The sequence below is a fragment of the Ornithorhynchus anatinus genome, chromosome 7, assembly GCF_004115215.2.
Source record: "Ornithorhynchus anatinus isolate Pmale09 chromosome 7, mOrnAna1.pri.v4, whole genome shotgun sequence".
Taxonomy (NCBI): Eukaryota; Metazoa; Chordata; class Mammalia; order Monotremata; family Ornithorhynchidae; genus Ornithorhynchus; species Ornithorhynchus anatinus.
Genome location: NC_041734.1, coordinates 60,894,768 through 60,916,963, shown reverse-complemented (window position 1 = coordinate 60,916,963; position 22,196 = coordinate 60,894,768). Strand labels below are relative to the sequence as shown.

The 22,196-nt window shown below is 48.9% G+C and overlaps 1 non-coding gene across 1 annotated transcript; it reads right to left on the bottom strand.

The window, feature by feature from the left end:
- Positions 1-7,261: 7,261 nt before the first annotated feature.
- Positions 7,262-7,399, bottom strand: LOC114813575. Its single transcript, XR_003761292.1, has one exon. It is a non-coding gene; the product is annotated as a small nucleolar RNA SNORA7 (small nucleolar RNA).
- Positions 7,400-22,196: the final 14,797 nt, after the last annotated feature.

Sequence of the window (22,196 nt, the reverse complement as noted above, 5' to 3'; positions counted from 1 at the left end):
CAGTCAGTCAGTCGTACCTACTGAGTGCTTACTGTGTGCAGAGCACTGTGCTATGTGCTTGGGAGAGTGCAATACAACAATATAGCAGACAAATTCCCTGCCCATAGTGAATTTATAGTTTAGAGGATGAGCTTACAGTCTAGAGGACCGATTATTCAAGATAAGCAGGCCGGACACCGTCCCTGCCCCCCTGTCCCACAGTCACAGTATAAGTAGGAAAGAGCACGGGTATTTAATCCCAGTTTTTACAGTTGAGGAAACTGAGGCACAGAGAAGTGAAGTGACTTGTCCAAGGTCTCACAGCAAGCAAGTGGCAGAGTTTGGATTAGAATCCAGATCCTCTGACTCCCTGGCCAGGGCTGTTTTCACTAGGCCACGCTGTTTCTCAAGGTCGTTACGCCAGCAGTACCAACTGGTCTCTGCAGCTGGGTACCACCTCGCCCATCTCCATGGATGCAGAGAAGAGGCGTAGGAGGCTGTGTTCAAGGCAGCAGGCTGGGGGAAGAAGACAGGGTTCATGGCCTCTCACTCACCCCCAGGCCTGTGCCCAAGCTCCTGGGGGAAGACAGCAGGGTCTTCTTTCTGATGTGGAACTGCCAAAGTTGCCAATTCCGTGTGCTGGGTTCCTCGAGGCTCTTTCCCACAGAAGGGAGGCTCTGGGGCTGCCTGCTCTGGGCTCAGTGCCAGCAGGCTCTGGCATTCTCGCTGGGTGGAGGCGGAGTGCAGAGAGCTAAAGAGCAGGATGCAGGCTGAATTTCAATGCCAGCGAGGAGGCAGAAAAAACCCGTGCTGCTTCGCTTTCATGCGGGAGGGTCCTGGAACAGAGGGAGAGCAGGAGAATGGGTGTTCGCTCTGTGTGTGTGTTTTGTTATTTGGGGTGCATATTTATATATCTGTGCATGTGGGCGGGGGAGGACAATAGAGGTTCTATTTGTGACCGGGGTGTGGAAAAATCTCTGCACCTCTGAATGTGGGCCTGTGTGAGTGTGCTCTATGTAAAAGGATGCATACGTGCGTGAGGTCAGGGGATGTATTTCTGGCCCACATGGGGTTCACAGTCTAAGTAGGAAGGAGAGCAGGTATTTGATCCCCATTTTAAAGATGAGGAAACTGAGGCAAAGAGAAATTAAGCGACTTGCCCACACACGGCACGTAGTTGCGTGCAGTGTGCTTAGTGAAGCGACGTGACCTAATGGATAGATCATGTGGCTGGGAGTCAGAAGGAGCTGGGTTCTAATCCCAGATCCACCACTTATCTGCTGTGTAACTTTGGGTAAGTCATCTAACTTCTCAGTGCCTGAGTTACCTCATCTGTAAAATGGGGATTAAGACTCTGAGCCCCATGTGGGACGCGGACTGTGTCCAACCTGATTAGCTTGTATCTAACCCGGAGCTTAGTACCGTGCCTGGCACTTAGTGAGGGCTTAACAAATATCACAGCAGGCAAGAGGGGGAGTCAGGTTTAGAACCCAGGTCTTCCAACTCCTGGGCTCTTTCTGCTAGGTCCTGCTGCTCTTCTGAGTGGGCATATGTGACCCCTCTCCAAAGCCCTACTGAGAGCTCACCTCCTCCAAGAGGCCTTCTCAGACTGACCTTCCCCTTTTCCCTCTGCTCCCTCTCTGCTTCCCCTCCGCCCTCCGCTCCCTCCTCCTTTCCCCCTTCACTTCCCCTCAGCGAAGTCCCCTTTCCCTCTGCTCCTCACCCTCTCCCTTCCCCTCCCCTCAGCACTGTGCTCATTTGTAGATATTTTCATTACCCTATTTATTTGGTTAATGAAGTGTACATCCTCTTGATTCTATTTACTGTGGCTATGTTGTCTTATTTTTGTCCATCTGTCTCCCCCGATTAGACTGTAAGCCCGTCACTGGGCAGGGATTGTCTCTATCTGTTGCCGAATTGTATATTCCAAGCGCTTAGGACTGTGCTCTGCACATAGTAAGTGCTCAATAAATGCGATTGAGTGAATAAAGGAATATGTGAATGTAGTGGGATCTTCCCACATCTCCGTGGGTGAGAGAGTGGCAGTGTCCACCGTGACCCGCCCAGCCCCTAACCCCACTGCAGCTCTTTCCGCAAGGGAAGATCCCCCAAGTCTCATCAAATCAATAACCTCTGTGGGATCCTGCTGAGCCTGCCAGATCAGTGAACCCCTCCACCGCTACAGCTCAGGCCCCTCCTGTCCCCCAAGAGACTGACCCCGCCCCACCCCCAACATGACTGGAGTCCTGGCTGATCCCAGAACATCCCACATGCCCGGCTCCGGCCCTCTCTGGAGTCTCCCAGTGCACCTCAAGAACTGGATCGTTTGCAACACTGGGCCAGAATGTTGCATGCCGGGTCAAGAGTCATTCATTCAATAGTATTTATTGAGCACTTACTATGTGCGGAGCACTGTACTGAGCCCTTGGAATGTACAAATCGGTAACAGTAGAGACAGTCCCTGCCCTCTGACGGGCTTACGGTCTAATCGGGGGAGGCAGACAGACGAAAACGATAGCAATAAATAGAATCAAGGGGATGAACATCTCATTAAAACAATAGCAAATAAATAGAATCAAGGGGATGTACATCTCATTAACAAAATAAATAGGGTGATGAAAATATATACAGTTGAGCGGATGAGTACGGTGCTGAGGGGAGGGGAAGGGAGAGGGGGAGGAGCAGAGGGAAAGGGGGGAAAAGAGGGCTTAGCTGAGGGGAGGTGAAGGGGGGGGTAAAGGGGGAGCAGAGGGAGGGAAAAGGGGAAGCTCAGTCTGGGAAGGCCTCTTGGAGGAGGTGAGCTCTAAGTAGGGTTTTGAAGAGGGGAAGAGAATTAGTTCACAAGAGTCCACATGAGAACTCCGTTAGAGAGTGCACTCCAGGGACGATTGTAGGTGGGCAAGTGGAGAAGCATTATGGCGTAGTAGATAGAGCACGGGCCTGAGAGTCGGACGGTCATGAGTTCTAATCCTAGCTCTGCCATTTGTCTGCTGCGTGCCCTTGGGCAAGTCACTTAACTTCTCTGTGTCTCAGTTACCTCATCTGTAAAATGGAGATTAAGACTATGAACCCCACATGGGACAAGCTGATTACTTTGTATCTACCCCAGTGCTTAGAACAGTGTTTGGCACATAGTAGGGTTTAAGAAAAACCATTTTTTTAAAAAAGTGGACAAGGAGGTGTCCGTGGGAGCATATGGGGGCTGGGGGGATGGGATGGGGGGGGGGTGAATGTGTGTGTTTGGTGGCTGAGGGGTAGGGGAGATGTTTGTAGAACCAAATGCTCCTGCATGGGTGACTGCATCTGAGTGCCTGGGAGAAACCACAATTAATCAACTGATGAGAAGCAGCCTGACCGAGTAGATAGAGTTTGGACCTGGGTGTCAGAGGGACTATGGGTTCTAATCCCGGCTTCGCCGCTTTTCTGCGGTGAGACCTCGGACAGATCCCTTAACTTCCCTGTGCCTCAGTTACCACATCTGGAAAATGGGGATTGAGGTTGTGAGCCCCGTGTGAGACAGAGACCGTGTCCAACCCGATTAGCTTGCATTTACCTAGCATTCAATAGAGCACCTGGCACATAGTAAACGCTTAACAAATACCATAAGAAAACGATATTTATTGAGCATTTGCCGTGGGCGGTACACTGTACTAAGCGCTTGAGAGACTACAGTATGACAGAGTTGGTAGACACGCTTTGTGGGTTTCAGTTGTTTATACTGGCAAGCTCTGAGAAGTGTCTGGATGTAGTCATGTACTTGTGCACAGGTGTGAAAAAGTCTGCATGTACCGGTATGATGTGTGAGCGTGTTCATGTCTGAAAGATTCCTGAGGTCAGACACCATATACTCTGCACACTGCTTTCTCCAAATGTGATGGGATTGCTCTATCGTCTGCCTGCTGAGCACATGCTGGAAGCATTTGGGGAGGTATTCAAGGGGAGGGGGGAGCAAAGGAGGAGAAGGAGAAATGGAGGTGAGCTCTGAATCCCTTCCCAAGAGGGAAACGGTGGCTCGGCAGTAAGTAGCAGATCTTCTCTAGCCCTGAGAATGCTTCCTGCATCCTTCCTGCACCCCCCCACGCCCCCAGTCGATGGGTCCCGGCTTCCTTCTTGATCCCTCAGTGGCCCCCAGCCTCACTGGCCCTGTGGCTGGTCTTCCCCGTCTCCCACCCCACACGCCCTGTTACCAAACGACGTGACACAGTGGCAAGGGCACGGGCTGGGGCGTTAGAGGACATGGATTCTAATTTCGGCCCCACCGGTTTCCTGCAGTGTGACTTTGAGCAAGTGGCTTAGTGCAAAGAGCACGGGCTTGGGAATCTGAGGTTGTGGGTTCTAATCCCGACTCCACCGCTTTTCAGCTTTGTGACTTTGGGCAAGTAGCTTGACCTCTCTGTGCGTCGGTTACCTCATCTGTAATAATAATAATAATAAAGATGGCATGTGTTAAGCGCTTACTATGTGCAAAGCACTGTTCTAAGCACTGGGGAGGATACGAGGTGATCAGGTTGTCCCACGTGGGTCTCCAAGTTTAATGCCCATTTTACAGTTGAGGTAACTGAGGCACAGAGAAGTGAAGTGACTTGCCCAAAGTCACACAGCTGACAAGCAGCGGGGTTGGGATTTAAACCCATGACCTCTGACTCCCCAGCCCATGCTCTTTCCACTGAGCTATGTTGTTTCTCTAAAATGGGAAGCAGCGTGGCTGAGTGGAAAGAGCCCGGGCTTGGGAGCCAGAGGTCATGGGTTCGAATCTCAGATCTGCCACTCGTCAGCTGTGCGACTGTGGGCAAGTCACTTAACTTCTCTTTGCCTCAGTTACCTCATCTGTAAAATGGGGATTAACTGTGAGCCTCAAGTGGGACAACCTGATTAGCCTGTATCTCCCCCAGCGCTTAGAACAGTGCTCGGCACATAGTAAGCGCTTAACAAATACCAACATTATTATTATTATTATAAAATGGGAATTAAGACTGTAAGCTCCACATAAGGACCACCTGATTACCTTGTATCTATCCCAGTGCTTAGAACCCTGCTTTGCACAGAGTAAGTGTTAAACAAATACCATAATAATCATTATTATTATTCTCTGTGCCTCAATTACCTCACCTGTAAAACAGGGATTAAGACTGTGAGCCCCATGTGGGACAAGGACTGTGTCCAACCTGATTAGCTTGTATCTATGCCACTGTTTAGAACAGTGCTTGGCTCATAGTAAGTGCTTAACAAATACCATAATGATCATTACTATTATCACTAAGACTGTCCACTTGGATGGCTCCCTGTATCCCCGCTTCCTCTTTATGCACGGGCAAGTTTCCACCAGGAGCTTGGCTGCTCCCGCTGACATTTCCCTCCTTGCACTTCTCAATCCCTCTCTCTCTCCCTCTCTCTTCCTCTATTTCTCTCTCTCTTTGTTTAATGAGGTATGGGAGGTAGGAACGGGCAATGGGATTTACCTGAAACTCCAGACTCTGTCAATCTCCATTAGAGGTCCAGAGATAGGAACAGTCAAAGAAGTTGGTACATCTCGAGGCCGTTACTGCAAATGGGTTTTATTAAGGGGAAACAGTCAACCTTCTCCCGTGTACTCCCAATCCAGAGATGCCCTGCCTTCTGGCCTCAACTTGGACTGGACGGGGGAAAAAAATGCTAAACTGAGATCCAGCTCAAACCAGGCAGTCAAGTCATCTATTACAGCTCCCAAAGGACAAAGGAAGATCGGGCCAGGGCGGTCCCGAAATTCATCTTTTTTTTTGAATCAAGAGAAGCACTCCAGCAGTTGGCACGATCACTACTGTGTACCACTCTAGCTGAGACTACTTCCTTCTTCTGGAGGTGTCTGCCTTGGTTTCTGGCGAGGGCACCCTTAGGCATCTAGTCAAGAAAAACTGCCTTTGCCACCGTCGACTTTCTGCTCTTCTCTTTTCTTTCCTCTTCTCCCACGCCCTTCTGTGTCACATTGACTTGCTTCCTTTATTTCCCCCCTCCCACCAACCCGCCCCATCCCAGCCCCATGAGACTTAGTTACATATCTGTCATTCGTTTATTTCTGTTAATGTCTGTCTCCCCCTCTAGACTGTAAGCTCACCGTGGGCAGGGAATGTGTCTGTTTATGGAAGCAGCATGATATAGTAGGTAGAGCACGGACCTGAGAATCAGAAGGTCATGGGTTCTCATCCCTGCTCCTCCGTTTGTCCCCTGTATGACCTTAGGCAAGTCACTTCACTTCCCTATGCCTCGGTTAACTCACCTGTAAAATGGAGAATAAGATCGTGAGCCCAGTGCGGGACAGGTACTGTGTCCAACCTGATTTGCGTGTATCCACGCCAGCTCTTAGTATAGTGCCCGGTACATAGTAAGCACTTAACAAATACCATTATTATTATTATTATTGTATACTCTCCCAAACGCTTAGTACAGTGCTCTGCACATAGTAAGCGCTCAATTAATACGATTGAATGAATGAATGAAGGGTCACCCTCTGCTAGCTAGGAGAAGCACTGCACACTACTGGTTTATTTATTAAGTGGTATTTATTGAGAGCTTTCTCTGCCAAGCACTGTACGAAGTGCTTGGGAATTTGACAATATAGTAAGTAGATACAATCCCTGCTCTATCAATCAATCATATTTATGAGTGCTTACTGTGTGTAGAACTCTTTACTAAGTACCTGGGAGAGTACAATACCACAGAGTTGGTAGACACATTTCCTGCCCGCAATTAATTTACAGTCTAGAGGGGGAATCTAGAGCAAATGAGTATAAAGATACGTAAGTAAGTGCTGTGGGGTGGAGGGTGGAGTGAGAACCTGAGGTCTGAGAAGCAGCATGGCCTAGTGGAAAGACCACGGGCCTGGGAGTCAGAAGGTTCTGGGCTCTAATCCTGGCTTGCTGCATGACTTTACCCAAGTCACTTAACTTCTCTGGGCCTCAGTTACCTCATCTGGAAAATGGGATTAAGACCGTGAGCCCCATATGGGACAGAGGCTGTGCCCAACCCAATTATCTTGTATCTACACCACCGCTTAGTACAGTACCTGGCACGTCGTGAGAGCTTAAAAAATTGTCTTATGCTGTTGAGTCTTCTCCGACCCATAGCGACACCACATCTCTCCCAGAACGCCCCACTTCCATCTACAATCGTTCTGGAAGTGGATCCCTAGAGTTTTCTTGGTAAAAATACAGAAGTGGTTTACTAACGTCTCCTTCCTCGCACTCAACTTGAGTCTCTGCCCTCGAGTCTCTCCCGTGTCACTGCTGCCCAGCACAGGGGAATTTTGATTTGTAGCAGATTGCCTTCCACTCACTAGCCACTGCACAAGCTAGGAATGGAATGAGTAGGCATCTGCTTGACTCTCCCTCCCGTAGTCGAGACTGGTAGAGTACTGGAAGCTCTCCAGGTGCGACCCTGAGAGGGGCCTTCAAAAATACCATTTAAAAAAAAGTTTGAGGAGTAGGGACTCAAGTACATCCTAGTAGTGGCTGGTATTGAGGTTCTTTCACCAAGTAAGTAGAAAGAGACCCCTACATTATGGGCACCCAGAGTCGGGGACAAGAATGAGAGAAACTAGGAACCTACCCCCAAAAGCAGGAATGAGAACAATGAGTTCAGGAAAAATAATGAAGCGTGGATCAGAGAGAAAATCTCCGAACCCAGGAGAGAAAGATCTCCCAGTTTGTCCCTGTAAAACTTGGGGTGAATTATAAAAGTAATGATAATATTGGTGCAACAAATTTATTTATGCTAATGTCAGTCTCCCCCTCTAGACTATAGGCTCACTGTGGGCAGGGAATTTGTCTGTTATATTGTACTCTCCCAAGCACTTAGTTAGTGCACACAGTAAGCACTCAATAAATATGACTGACTGACAGTTGTTAAGCATTGACTGTGCCCAGCACTGTGCTCACCACTTAGGTAGATATAGATCTAACCTGTTGGCATATCCATACCCCAGGCAGTGAGGCCAGAAAAGGCTCCTTCTACCCTGGTTCTGATCTCAAAGAAAAGGAAAAGATTGTAGAGCAGTGAGACATCCCTGCACCCATCACCAGTAGCACCACCGATCAATAATTCCCAAGGGACACTGCTTTAGAGAAGCCTTCTTGGGCCAGGGTCTTGGCTTTCCAGGGGTGGACCCTCTGTTCCTCCTCAGAGTCTCTTCTGGAAACTGAGAAGCAGCGTGGCCTAGTGAATAAAGCTTGGGCCTAGGGAGTCAGAAGGACTTGGGTCCTAATCAGGGCTCTACTACTTGTCTGTTGTGTGACCTAGGTCAAGGCACTTCACTGGCCTCGGTTCCCACATCTGTAAAAATGGGGATTGAGACTGTGAGCCCATGTGGGACAGAGACTGTGTCCAACCCAATTTGTGTGTCTCTACCCCCCACTTAGTACAGTATCTGGCACATAGTAAGGGCATAACAAATACCGTAATAATAATAATAGTGATAATTATTCAGTGTTCATCCTCTCATGGGTGTCCTTGCCCCCTTCCCTCAGCCCCACGGCACTTGTGTACAGATTTGTAAATTATTTATTTATTTATCTTAATGTCTGTCTCCCCTTCTAGACTGCAAGTTTACTATGGCCAGGGAACACGTCTACCAACTCTGTTGGATTGTACTATCTCAAGTGTTCAGAACAGTGTCCTGTGCAGAGTAAGCACTCAGTAAATACCATTGACTGAGTGATTGATTGATTGATTCAATGATGCCCACCAGCCCCCCTTTCTGGGAGTGTCTTAGCCTGGGCTGGCTAAGTTGTTAGCAGATCTGCCCATGGGCAGTGAATCGTGTTTGCTGTTTCCCAGAGCTCCTTAATGTTAGAGGAGCAAAGGGCTCAGGAAAATCTGGAACAGGGCAGGAAAGCAGCATCCTGGGCAGACAGAGCAAAGGATCCCATCTTTCCTTGGGAAAATCTGAGCCATCTCCCTTCCCCAGAGCCCCACCAGAGAAAGAGGGAATGATGGGGAGAGAGAGAGAAAAGAAGAGGCAGAGGAAAACAGGGATAGAAACAGAGAGTAAAGAGACAGAAGCAGTGGGAGACAGAAATAGAAATAGAGGAAGAGACAGTTGCAGAGATGGGGAAGAGAGATGGAGAACTAGAACAGACACAAAGAGCAAGACAGATCCAAAAACAGATGGGAGAAAGAGAAAGTCAGTGAAACAGAAACAGATAGCAAAAAAAAAAAATGAGAGAGACAGAGGCAGAAACAAAAACTATAGACTGTAAGCTCGGTGTGGGCAGGGAACATGACTACCACCTCTGTTGTCTTGTACATTCCCAAACGCTTAGTACTGTGCTCTGCACAGAGTAAGTGCCTGATAAATATCATCGATTGATCGAAACAGGGATAGAAAGAGGGGAGAGACAGGGAGAGAACCACAGGGGATTCACACAGAGAGAAAAATCATCATCCCTGGTCACTTGTCACCTGGAAGCCCAGCTATGGATTTCCTCTGGGCTGTGCCCTCCACTATCCCATTCTAGCAGGGGCTCAGAGCAACGAGCCAGTTAGCAAGAGCTGGGCTAAGGGGAGAGCAGAGCCAGGCACACCCCTGGGAAAGGCCATGGAAAACACTGGAGATGGAGAGTGAACCAAATCTGGGGAAAGGCCCCCCCTCCAGCCGCCCCCCGGGAAAGGCCATGGAAAACACTGGAGATGGAGAGTGAAACAAATCTGGGGAAAGCCCCACCCCAGCCCCCCTCATCCCCTGCTAGTTTACAGTTCCTGTCTGCAGGGTGTAGACATTCTCATAATCAATTAATGATGATGTTCTTTAAGCACTTAATATGCGCCAGGCACTGGGGTAGGTATAACGTACACAGATTAGATGCAGTCCCTGTCTCCCATGGGGCTCACTAACAGGGAGATAAGTATTTTATCCCCCATTTCATAGTTGAGGGAAATTGAGACACAGAGAACATGAGTGACTCTCACAGCAGCTGAGAGAAAGAGCTGGGACTAGAACCCAAGTCTCCTGACTCCCAGTTTTGTGCTCTCTCCACTAGGCCACACCAACTCCCAGTCCATTGATCTCTGATTCATCTGGGGGTGTGATAAAGAAGGAGTGTATGACCAGCTCCTCTGCCCAGCTTGGCCTACTGATAGAGCACGGGCCTGGGAGTCAGAAGGACCTGAGTTCTAATCCCTGCTCTGCCCCTTGCCTGCTGTGTGACCTTGGGCAAATAACTTCACTTCTCTGTGCCTCTGTTACCTCATCTGTAAAATGAAGTTTAAGACTGTGAGCCCATGTGGGACAGGGATTGTGTCCAACCCTATTTGTTTGTATTCGCCCCTGTGCCTGGCACATAATAAGCGCTTAACAAATACCATTATTATTATTATTATATTAAGATCCCCACCATGGCCTTCCCACTTTCTGAAGGTGGAACTGAGGGATGGAGATGCCATGGAGTCGGTTTCAGGAGTCAGAAATAAGAATCTAGGGCCCTGTCCCTACCTGCAGATCTCAAACAGCCTCATCTGACCTTGGGAAAGGAATCTCAAGAGCGTGAAAGTTAATAGAAAGGAAAAGGAAACAGAATCGATCAATGAAGAGAGGAAAGAAGATAAGGAGGAAGTTTCTGACAAAAGCAGGTTCTCTGAGATGAGGAGGACCTCTTTCCTAACCAGCCTTGTGTTGAAGGAAGCCTGCACTCTCTTACACATGTCAACTTGTTATGGGCAGGGATCGTGTCTGCTAATTCTGGTGCCCACAAGGAGCTGACAGCCTAGAGGGGGAACAAGGAGCAACAGACCTAAAGGGGAGACATTTGTCTTCAACCTATAGACCGAAGTGGGTAGATTTATTGGGGTCATCGGCTCCAAACCCTCCAATCAGTTCACTCAGCTCTCTGGCTGCTCCTAGCCTATGGGGACTGGCTGCTCGTCACACCCCTCAACCAGGAATCCAGCACGTGATTCCTTTCATCCCGTGGGTAAATAGAGGCAGGGACACCGGCCCAGTGCATAAGGGGAAATCGGACCTGGGCAGCATGGAAGAGAACTTGGCCTGATGTGGTGGGGATGTGGAGCAGAGATGGGTGCAGCGGGGCCTTGGGGAGGGAGACTGGAAGAGGCAGCGGCTTCCCAGTACCAGTCTTGATTGACTTGGGCTGGGATTGGCAGGAGCGCCTGAGTCCCTGACCACAGGAGGAATCAGCCCTCCACCAGACCATGCAATATTGCAGCCTGGAACACCTAAAAGAGAGGTGAAAGAGCCCTGAAGAATGATGTTAGGATGGGTTCCTGGGGAGAAGTGAGGGAAAGGCCCCAGAGCAGGTGGGAGCAGATGACAAGGCAGGAGCCCTGGCTTTTTTTTTTCCAACAGTGTCTCTTAAGTGCTTAATATGAGTCGAACACTGTTCTAAGTGTTGGGATAGGTAGAAGTTAATTAAGTCGGACACAGTCCCTGTCCCTCATTGGGTTCACAGTCTCAGTAGGAGGGAGAACAGGTACTCTTGCGGAAAATGAGGCACAGAGATGTGAAGTGACTTACCCAGTGTCACACAGCAACCAATTGGCAGAGCTGGAATTAGAACACAGGTCCTTCTGACTTCCAGGCCCATTCTCTCTCCTTCTTAGCTTGCAGGTAATGCATCACCAAACCAGCAGGAATCTAAAATTCCCTGTCTGCACTCTCTTCTCTAGGTCTGAATAGACATTCCCCAGGGATCCTGTTTGCCAACAAATAGTCCTAGGAAGGACTGCTCTATTCCTGTGGGCAGGCGTGGCCGGCGGACCCAGCCTAGGAATGCCAGAGAATGCCAGCCGGGCCTACCGCCAGCCCTTGTCAGTGATTCCATCCGATCACATTGGACTGAATCCCCAGGACCAGCAGTTTAGTACTGCATTTTTGTCAATTGGAAAATGACTTCTCTATTCAGAAAAGAGGCAGGGCAAGAGCAAGATGTCCGGGAAGAGGGTCGGGGGGAGGGGATGAGGCCAGGAAAGGTGGGGGCCATCGGGGAGTGAAAGTCTAACCAAGCTCATCGCTCCTGCCCTATTGTTGGAGGGGAGGAACGACTCCTCAGAAGAGAGACTCTCCCTAAGAGAGAGGATGGGCATGGGTTGAGCTGGAGAGAAAAAAAATACAGGAATGGGGTGAAAATGAGAGTGAGAAAAAGGGACAGTCAGAAACAGAAAGACCGAGAAACAGAGTCAGAGTGAGACAAAGAGAGAGAGAGGGCTGAGAGACAGGCAGAACAGGGAAGGGCGAAAGAGTGGGAGGGGAGGAAGAGCGGAACAATTAGAGAGTCAGATGAGGAACTCTGAATTTGTCCTTTTTTTCAGAAATGTGAGTCAGCAAAATTAAGAGCGTATAGGACAACCTGACAGAGAGTGACACATGAAGAAATACAGACAGGCACAGAAATGTTAAAAGGTTGCAAGTTTCACCGTCATCGCTGAGATGTACCAACAGAGCCGTGGCAAGAGCAAGGTGAGGGGGAAGAGAGTGACAGGCATGCTATGAGTTGGAGAGGGGATTGGGGTTTCATTAAGAAAGCATCCTGGAGGAGGAGGTGGCATCAAGTTGAGATGTGACTTGTAAGAAGGGTCACGGCAACACCGTACCAGATTTCAGGCAGCGATTTCTGTGAAATGTGAGTGGGAGGGAGAGAGAAAAAGACAGAGAGAACTAAAGACACAATTGGATAATAATAATAATAATGTCGGTATTGGTTAAGCGCTTACTATATGCGGAGCACTGTTCTAAGCGCTGGGGTAGATACAGGGTAATCAGGTTGTCCCATGTGAGTCTCACAGTCAATCCCCATTTTACAGACAAAGTAATAATAATAATAATGTTGGTATTTGTTAAGCGCTTACTATGTGCCGAGCACTGTTCTAAGCGCAGGGGTAGACACAGGGGAATCAGGTTGTCCCACGTGGGGCTCACAGTCTTAATCCCCATTCTACAGATGAGGGAACTGAGGCACAGAGAAGTTCCTGAGGCACAGAGAAGTTAAGTGACTTGCCCACAGTCTCACAGCTGACAAGTGGCAGAGCTGGGATTCGAACCCATGACCTCTGACTCCCAAGCCCGTGCTCTTCTCACTGAGTCACCATTATTGTTATTAACTCAATGAATGTCTTTAATATTGCAACAGCAATTGCAATAGTAAAAACACTATTGATTGATTGAAAGAAAAGATTGATTTTCCAACCGATCAGCGGCAGGCATAAGAAGGGAGGGCAGCATAAAGGCTCTCAGTGCTCAAACTGGCTGGAGGGGAAGGTTGTAATGGGCAAGGAAGATGTCTGTTAATTCTGTTGTATCTTGCTCTCCCAAGAGGTCACTACAGTGCTCTGTGCATAGTAAGTGCTCAATAAATAGAATTGATTGAAGAGGTCCACTCACCACCAAGACCTTTTTCGCTGCCTTAGATCGCCTTCTGTCTTTGCCGCTACCGCCAAGGTCACTCACTGGTCATTTGGGTGTGGCTAATTAGCATCCATAAAAACCTCCATCCCCTTAAAACACGGGACTTACAACCTATTTAGTCCCATTTTGCAAGTGAGGAAACTGAAGCTCAGGGAGGGCAAGTGACTTGTCCAAAGTCACCAGGTAGGCCAGCGGGGGAGCTGAGATTTGAACCCAGATCCCTTGACTCGAACTAGAACTGAGATGGGGTGGGCTGGAAAAATCCCTGAGACTAGATAGAGAACACTTCTCTCTCTCTACACCTCACCATCTGCCTTCACTTTCAAGGGAGTCCTGAGTATCAAGCCATATTAGCAGACATTAATAGGTCTAAAGCCTTTTAATAAGCTAAAAGTAACAAACGGGCTGGGTGATATTGTTGTGGAAGAATTGGGGATTTTTTTTGGTGGGGTTTTCTTTTTTTTTTTGGAGGGGGGACGTTAATTGAATCGCTGCAGCCCCTCCACCTACAAGCAAGTCTCGCACCCAGGCGGGATCAGCTCCCGAGAGTTTGCTTCCTTCTGTACAATGCAGATGCTCAGAATGCTCATCTGGAACCTTCTGATTTGCATCTCCAAAGAAATAAAATACATTCAATAAATGCTGTTTATTCTCCCGTCTGTTTTTGCTTGGCGAGGCTTGTTTTGGCTCCTGAGATTTCCGGGAAGTAATAGCAGGGTGATTTCTATTGTGTCTAGTTCATGGGGGTCTGTGAGACCTGCGACAACTGAAAACTGGGGGAGGGGAACCCACATAGGAGGGGCATGGAGAGAGGGGGGAAACACACAAAATCTGCCTGGCACAATTGCTGCTGCATTTACATTAGAGTTGTAGCCAACCATGAGAGAAAGAAAAGGTAATTAAATTCTGGAGCAATTACTGAAACTTCTCAAATATGACAAGAGGATTAACTTTTAAAAAGGAAACTGAATCCTATCTCCTCCAGGAAGACTTCCTGGACTAAAGTTTCCTCCTACACCTTTTTTCCCCGTCCCTATGCCTCTCCCAAGCACTTAGTCCCACCCCTTTAGCATTTATATACATATTTTTATACTCCCACCTCCACCACGCCACATCCTCACATTTGGTTGCTTCCTATGCCTGAAATTAATTTTAACATCTGTCTCCCCTGCTAGATTGTTAGTTCCTTGAGGGTGGGATCGTGTCCCCCAACTCTACTGTTCTCTCCCAAGCGCCTGGTATAATGTTCTGCACAGAGTAAACACTCAATACATACCACTGATCGATTGAAGTGAAGAAAGGAGGAGCCCAGGTGCTGAGAGAGCCTTTGGCTCTGCTTAGCTGGGGAGGGCATAAGGCTGGGTCGGAGGGAGAAGGAACCCTGTCTGAGAAAGGTTTGAACTCTGTTTTTCCCCAGCTTATCAGTTCCCTATCCCACCTAGTGTTTCTTCTGCCCTGAAGAAGTGGATGCTGACTGTAGTAAGGATGACATTTACTAAGTGCCTGTGATGCACAAAGTACTATATTGAATGCTAGGGAAAGGTTCCAGGATGCTGATTCAGCCCTGATCCCTGCCCCACAGGGGATCTGCAATCTAAATTAGAGGGTAGGGGCTGGAAAAGGGCAGTTCCACAGGGAGAGGAGGGAGGTGGTAAATTCAGCGAAAGTCCACACCAAGAACAATAAATCCAGGGATCCAGCCTTGCTGGGAGAGAATGGTCCTTGGGCTTGGGCTTCTCCCAGATCCAGAAGGAAAAGGGCTCTGTTTTAGGTGTCACAACCTTCCCGATGTTGTAAATGGAGGTACATCCCAGCTCTGCCACTTGTCAGCTGTGTGACTGTGAGCAAGTCACTTAACTTCTCTGTGCCTCAGTTACCTCCTCTATAAAATGGGGATTAACTGTGAGCCTCACATGGGACAATCTGATTACTCTGTATCTTCCCCAGGGCTTAGAACAGTGCTTTGCACATAGTAAGCGCTTCACAAATACCAACATTATTATTATTAGGTAGGCTGCCTCTGTCCTTTCCAAGTTCCAGGGAGAGTGGGCTTTCTCCAATCAGTCGATCGTATTTATTGAGACCTTACGGTGTGCAGAGTTCTTTACTAAGCATTTGGGACAGTACAACAGAGTTGGTAAACATGTTCCCTGCCCACAAGGAGCTTATAGTCTAGAGGGGGAGACAGACATTTAAATAAAATTATAGCTATATACATAAGTGTAGTGTAAGACCTTATAGACCTGAGCTCAGCTTAAGAGCTGAGGGTGTAGCGAATAAAAGATGCAAATCCAAGTTAAGGATGTCACAGAAGGGAGAGGGAGGAGGCAAAATGAGGGCTTAGTCAGGGAAGGTCTCTTGGAGGAGATGTGAAAGGGAAAGTGAGCAAAGTGGGAAGGGGCAGGACGGAACAGTCACCCAGCAGAGCCCCGTCTCCCCCAACCCCCTCCAACCCCGTGAGGATCCCAGAGCCTTGAGGACTTGGTTGGAGGCTGACTCTCTCATCAAACCTGTGCCAGCTCTCCCAGGGAATCATTGTCCCGGCTGTACCGAGCACCGACTGTTGGGCTCAGATCCCTGCCCTGGCCACTGTGGGCAGGGACAGAGGAAAGGGATGACCCAGTCCTTGAAAAGCAGACAGCCTAAATGGGGTGGCATGGGGGAAGAAGCCTATCCCACTACTGCCCCCTGTCAGTCGCTCAGTCAATCATATTTATTGTGCAGAGAGCACTGTAGTAGACCCTTGAGAGAGTATAATATAACAGACACATTCCCAGCCCACAGTGAGCACCCACACACACCCAGAAAGAGGTTGCTATGTTCTCCTGACTGGTGAAGATGGAAATAATGGGCTCTATCCAAGACTCCCACCCCAAAATCTCAAGTACTCCCTTTCCTTGGGTCGATTGCATCCCGTTAGCATCTCTAGCTATAGGATTCCCCTGGGAGAGAGGAAGCCATTCCCAGGTGTCCTGGGTTCCAATACTGAACTGCCCATTGACACTCACCCAACACTTCCCTGAGCCTGAAGCACCCCTCTGCTACCTGGGGCTGAAACCAGAAGCCTCTAAATAAGCATGTGCCTAATAGAAACCAGGCAACGGGCCTAATGAGACTCAGGCAGCTGGCCTAATGTGACATCTAATCTCTGTCTCTCCTCTCTCTTCCTCTTTGGGTCAGCTTCCCATTTCCATTGAGTAGGTTGGCTCCAAGCAGGTCCTGATTCCTCCTTACTATTACTGACTGAATTTACCGAGTGCAGACCATATTCAGAGTACTGATCTCTCTGCATGGAGGGAGTTGGGGGGAGGGTGAATAAGAGGAAGTGGGGAACACAGGGACACTTGACTCCCATGGGAATTTTTAACCTGAGTGGAATTTCTGTACTGAATGGTTTTGGAGGCATCACCTTAGACTACAAGCCAGTTGAACAGCCAGATGTGACTCCTGGGTTCTAGGTGTATGTTCTTTTGCAGAGAGAAGAGATGAATCAAAAAAGCATTTTATTATAGGAAGATTTTTTTTTTCCCCTCTTAGGTTGTTTTTCTGGGGGTGTAGCTGCAAACAGCCAGGCTGGCCAATCTGGGCCTTTGTGGTTGGCTGGTAACCATGGCAACCATCAGTATGCTTCCCCTCCAGCCTCCCCCTTTCTAGCTTCCCTGCTCCTCCTCGCTCCTCTTTCATGCGGAGTTATGATTAAAGAAAGGGCAGAGAGGGAGCAAGGATGTGGATTTTTGATCACCCCCAGTCCTGAGCCTGCTCCAGGTTCACCCTGACATGCCGCAAGATGGCTGAAAAGTCTGGGTGTTTCTCTCTTAGGAGAGCTAGAGTCAGGGCAGGAGCAGAGGAGTGGTGGTAGGTTAAGGGGATGGCCCTAGAGAGGACTTGATAGGGGCCAGAAGGGTTGAGCTCCCTGGCTCCTGCTGCAAGATTGGCCCACCTGGCCCTCCTGCCAGCCCCACGCCAGCGGAATTGGTGCCGTAGGCATCAGCTGCACTCGGGGATCTAATTACATGCTTGGCATTCTGTTCTCTCTGAGACCAGGTATTAGTTTTTTTAATAGAAGGACAAGAAGCAGGTGGGAGAAGGTGGAGCGAGAGAGAAGGGATGGAGAGAAAACTTTGAAATGTTCCTGCCAAGGTCCTGGAGGAGGGAATGCTGTAAAAGAGATTATTCCCAAACCCAATGGACCAGTTGGGAATACCAGTCCCAACTCACAATTTGAAAATAGTCTTTCTATTTGCATATAATGTACATGTTATCTATGTACATCAATGTATCAAATGTATACATTTGATCATACATACATCATGATATGTTACATACATACATACATCAATGTATGTTATCAAAACACACAAAAATCCCCCAGGACTTCTGGCTCTTTTTCTTCCCATCGACCACGCCCCTCTTTTTCTCCTCCCAGTATTCCCAACCCAGACCTTCGCTCTCAATTTCCCCTGGGGGTCCAGTGGTCTAGAGGATGAGGCTCTGTTTACAGGGAGAGGGGAGTAGGAGGTGGGCGGGGGTCTGGGCTTACCTGCAGCCTTGGGGAAAATTGAGGGGGCTGAACCCATCATCTTTGGGAGGAATGACACCACCACCCAACCCTTGTCATCTCTGTCTCTCCCATCCCCGTCAAACACTTTCCAACTCCCAGCTGTCTGTCAGCAGCTGCTTGCTGGGATATAAATAACTAATCATTGGCAGAGGTGCCTGGGAAGCTGGGGAAATGACGAGACTCAAGGGAAGAAAAGGGATTCCTGGGTCCTCTGCGGAAAACTGAGAGAGAGTCAACCCCTGAATTTAACTAGGGAGAGATCTCTGCTGTTCGGAAATGCCCAAGCCCTTGTCTCTTTATCCCCAGCAACCATCCAGGAGGCCGGAGTGGGCAGGAAATATACCCTTCCTCCTACTCTTCAGGCTGGGGAGGCCAAGTGAGAGGTCCTCAGTCAGTCAATCATATTTATTGAGCACTTACTGCTCTCAGAGCACTGTAGAAGAGTACCATGTAACAATAACCAGACACATTCCCTGCCTACAGTGAGTTTACAGTCTAAAGGGGGAAATAGATGGTAATATAAATAAATAAATTACAGATTTGTACATAAGTGCTGTGGGGCTGGGAGGGGAGATGAATAAAGGGAACAAGTCAGGGTGGGAGTGGGAGAAGAGGAGAGAAGAGCCTAGTCAGTGAAGGCCTCTTGGAGGAGATGTGCCTGCAATAAGGCTTTAAAGTTGGGGAGAGTCATTGTCAGATATGAAGTGGGAGGGCATTCCAGACCAGAGGCAGGATGTAGCCAGAGGTCGGCGGCAAGATAGACGAGATCTAGGCACAGTGATGGGTCCACTTCTTTGTTGTGTACTTCTCAAATGTTCAGTACTGGGCCCAGTGGACCCTTAAGTACTACTACTATTAAAAAGAACTTGCCTGATGTCCCCCAGTTCAGTGAGGGCAGAGAACCCAGGCATCCTGGCTCAGTCCTGCACTCCCTTTCCTAGAGAGTACTGCAGGAGAAGGGAGAACAAGAAGCAGTATTTGCTCAATTTGTAATGCTACTGGTTAAGCACTTATGCTGTGTCAGGCACTGTGCTAAACTCTAGGATGGATACAATCTAATCAGGTTGGACACAGTCCATGTCCCACTTGGGGCTCCGTCTTAATTCCCATTTTACAGATGAGGTAACTGAGGCATGGAGAAATGAAGTGACTTGCCCAAGGTCACACAGCAGACAAGTGGAGGAGGTGAGATTAGAACCCAGGTCCTTCTGACTCCTAGGCCTGTGGTCTAGCCACAAGATCATGCTGCTGCTCTAAACATTGAAAAGAGTTTGCCTTGAAATGTCTCTAAGTGGCCTTATAAAAGTTGGGGAGGGGACCCTCCCTTCTCTCTCCCCACTTTGCCCCAAGATCAGTTGGAACCTGACTTGGAGGTGCTCTTCCCCTCCTAAAATCCAAGTGGAAATTCAGCTAAATGCTGCTGGAGACACAGAACTGACATCTCCATCCCTTCTAACCTAGGGGCCAGGGTCTCCTTAGAGGGCTGGGGCAGTAAGCTGAGAGGTGAGGGTAATAATAGTAATCATTATCATTGTATTCGTTAAGTGCTTACTATGTGCCAGGCACTGTATTAAACAATGGGGAGAATACAAGCAGATCGGGTTGGACACAGTCCCTGTCCCACATGGGGCTCACAATCTCCATCCCATTTTAACAGTGAGGTAACTGAGGAACAGAGAGTGAAGTGATTTGCCCAAGGTCACACAGCAGACAAGGGGCAGAGATGGGATTAGGTATTATTAGATATTAGATATTATTATTAATAACAATAATAATGATGGTATTTGTTAAGTGCTTACTATGTGCCAAGCACTGTTCTAAACGCTGGGGTAGATACAGGGTAATCAAACTGTCCCCTGTGGGTCTCACATTTTTTAATCCCCATTTTCACAGATGAGGTCATTGAGGCACAGAGAAGTTACGTGACTTGCCCAAGGTCACACTGCAGACAAGTGGCAGAATCAGGATTAGAACCCACGACCTTTGACTCCCAAGCCCGAGCTCTTTCCACTGAGCCAAGCTGCTTCTTACCCATAACCTTCTGACTCCCAGGCCCATGTTCTATCCATACACCCAGCTGGTGGAGCATGGTGTTCGGACACAATGCGGGAGGGTGGCTAGAACATGGGTCTGGGAGTCAGAAGGACCTGAGTTCTAATCCCAGCTCTGCCACTTGTCTGCTCTGTGGGGGGGCATGGGGCTGCAATCTTGGCCTTTCTCACCAATGCAGACCTAGTCCTGAGCCCTTACCCAGCAGGAAACTGCTACTCCCCAGCCTCAGCAACCTAGGAATAGGAAATAGAAGGCAGAGTGGAGGTCAGATGGAGGGAAGGTAGAGCAGAATCTAAGACCCAGAAAGAAAATCCAGCCTTTCCCTTGAAAATGTAAAGATGAAGACAGGAGGATTTGAGGGTTATGGACAAAAGGGTGAAGGGGGTGGGATGAGGCATTTATGGATGGCTTGGTGAATACGTGTGTGAATCTGTTAGGGGGCCCGTGTGTATACAACCCCTTAATGACTGGGTCTATGCTAATGTTTGTGCGCATGCTGTTTTGCGTGAAGATAAACAAATATCTGTAGGTGTCGAAGTCCATGTATGTGTTGGAGTTTCTGGTAAATGCGTATATAACTGTGTCTAGGTGTGTGTGCCCTGCATATGTATTTGAAAACCTGTGACTATATTGTGGGTGTGCTTGAATATGTGTTTATATGTATTTGTGTGACTTCAGTGGAGGAGGAAGGGAACACCAATCGTGAGGATGACTGTCTGACAAAGCGAGGCAGAGACAGAGACGGAGAGGCAGAAAGAGAAAGAAAACAGGCAGAGGCAGATGGACTTCAAGAGGGAGAGGCCAAGAGAGGAGAGGGGTAGAGGGGACAGAATAGGGGCTGCTTGGGGGTTGTCATGGAAACACTGACAAATTTGACTGTGCTGGTAAATACCAGTGTGTGTGTGTGTGTGTATGTATGTGTGCGTACCTTTCGTTTAGCTGGAGCCCTGAGGCAAGCGGCACAATCAAGGAGAGAAAGGGACTGCAGAGCCTCTTCTGGGGAGAGATGTTCCCCCATCCTGTCTCTTTCACTTTTTCAGGGAAGTCCCCAGGGCCAGGACCTGAGTCGTGCTGCTGTCACTGGGACACCAGCAGGGTCAGAGGCCTGGGGTCCATCCCCTACCCCACTGGGATCCGAAGGTCAAATAGCCCAGCCACGGGAGGGTGAGGTACACCCATCTTGGCTAAACAGCAATGACAAAGCCAGGAGGGAGAGATCCGGAAAGGTCAACTCATCCATCCCCCCTACCTCCAGCCAGCCAGCTGGGCTGCAACCAAGATTGCTCCTTCCCCTTTTCCTAAAGAAAATAGAAAATTCTGAAGCAAAAGAAAGACTCGATAGTTTTCTCTCATTTTCCCTGTTCCCCCCTCTCTCGTTCCTGCCCTCTCTTTCCCCTTCTCTCAGGTTTTCTCTCCCTCACCTGTTTCCCTCCCTCCCTGAATTTCTCTTGTTCCCTCATTCGCTCTCCCTTGTTTTCTCCCCACCCTCCCCCTACTCGAATCGATACGGAAGCCAGGGGAGTAGATGGAAAAGTACCGCGGAGGGCACACGGGGAAAGGAGCCCAGGGATTGGGTCCTTTCTTTCTTCTACATTGAAACCAGAACAGAAATTCCTAGGACCACTTGCCTTTTGGGTTCAGCCAGCCCAGCTGGTTCACTCAGTCCCCACAGCTTCCACCTTGACATTGCCCTTCTCTACAGGAGCCCCAAGCCAGCTCAATCCAGATCAGGGGGAAGGGAAAGCCGGGGCAATTGAAAATATCTGCAAGAACCACAGCCAGATTGGAGATCCCGGGCGATCAGCTGGACAGGAAACCAGTGGCTCTCTGTGTCCAGAGACATGGCCCGTTGTGGAGAGAGCCAGGATCTTACTGCCCCGGGGCCTTGAGTGCCTAGCTCGGGGCGATGGTGGTGTTGATCAGAAGGCTCCCCCTGAGGCTGGTCTAAAGTATGGGAATCTGCCTTTGCCTGAATCACCCGCACCAAAACCCAACGAAGTGATGAGTGTTCGAAAGGTCTGCCATCCGTTTGCCATTGAGCCCTAAAACCTGGCCTCACTGAGGGGTGACTCAGGCAGTTCAAGGTGTGGTAAAGCAAGGTCAAATGCAGCAGTTTTTCTTGGGGGAGTTGGGAGAAGGGGAGGGGACTGAGAGGAATGTGTTCCCAACCCCTACCTGGATGTTACATTTCCCAGAGTTTTTTGCAGCCACAATGCA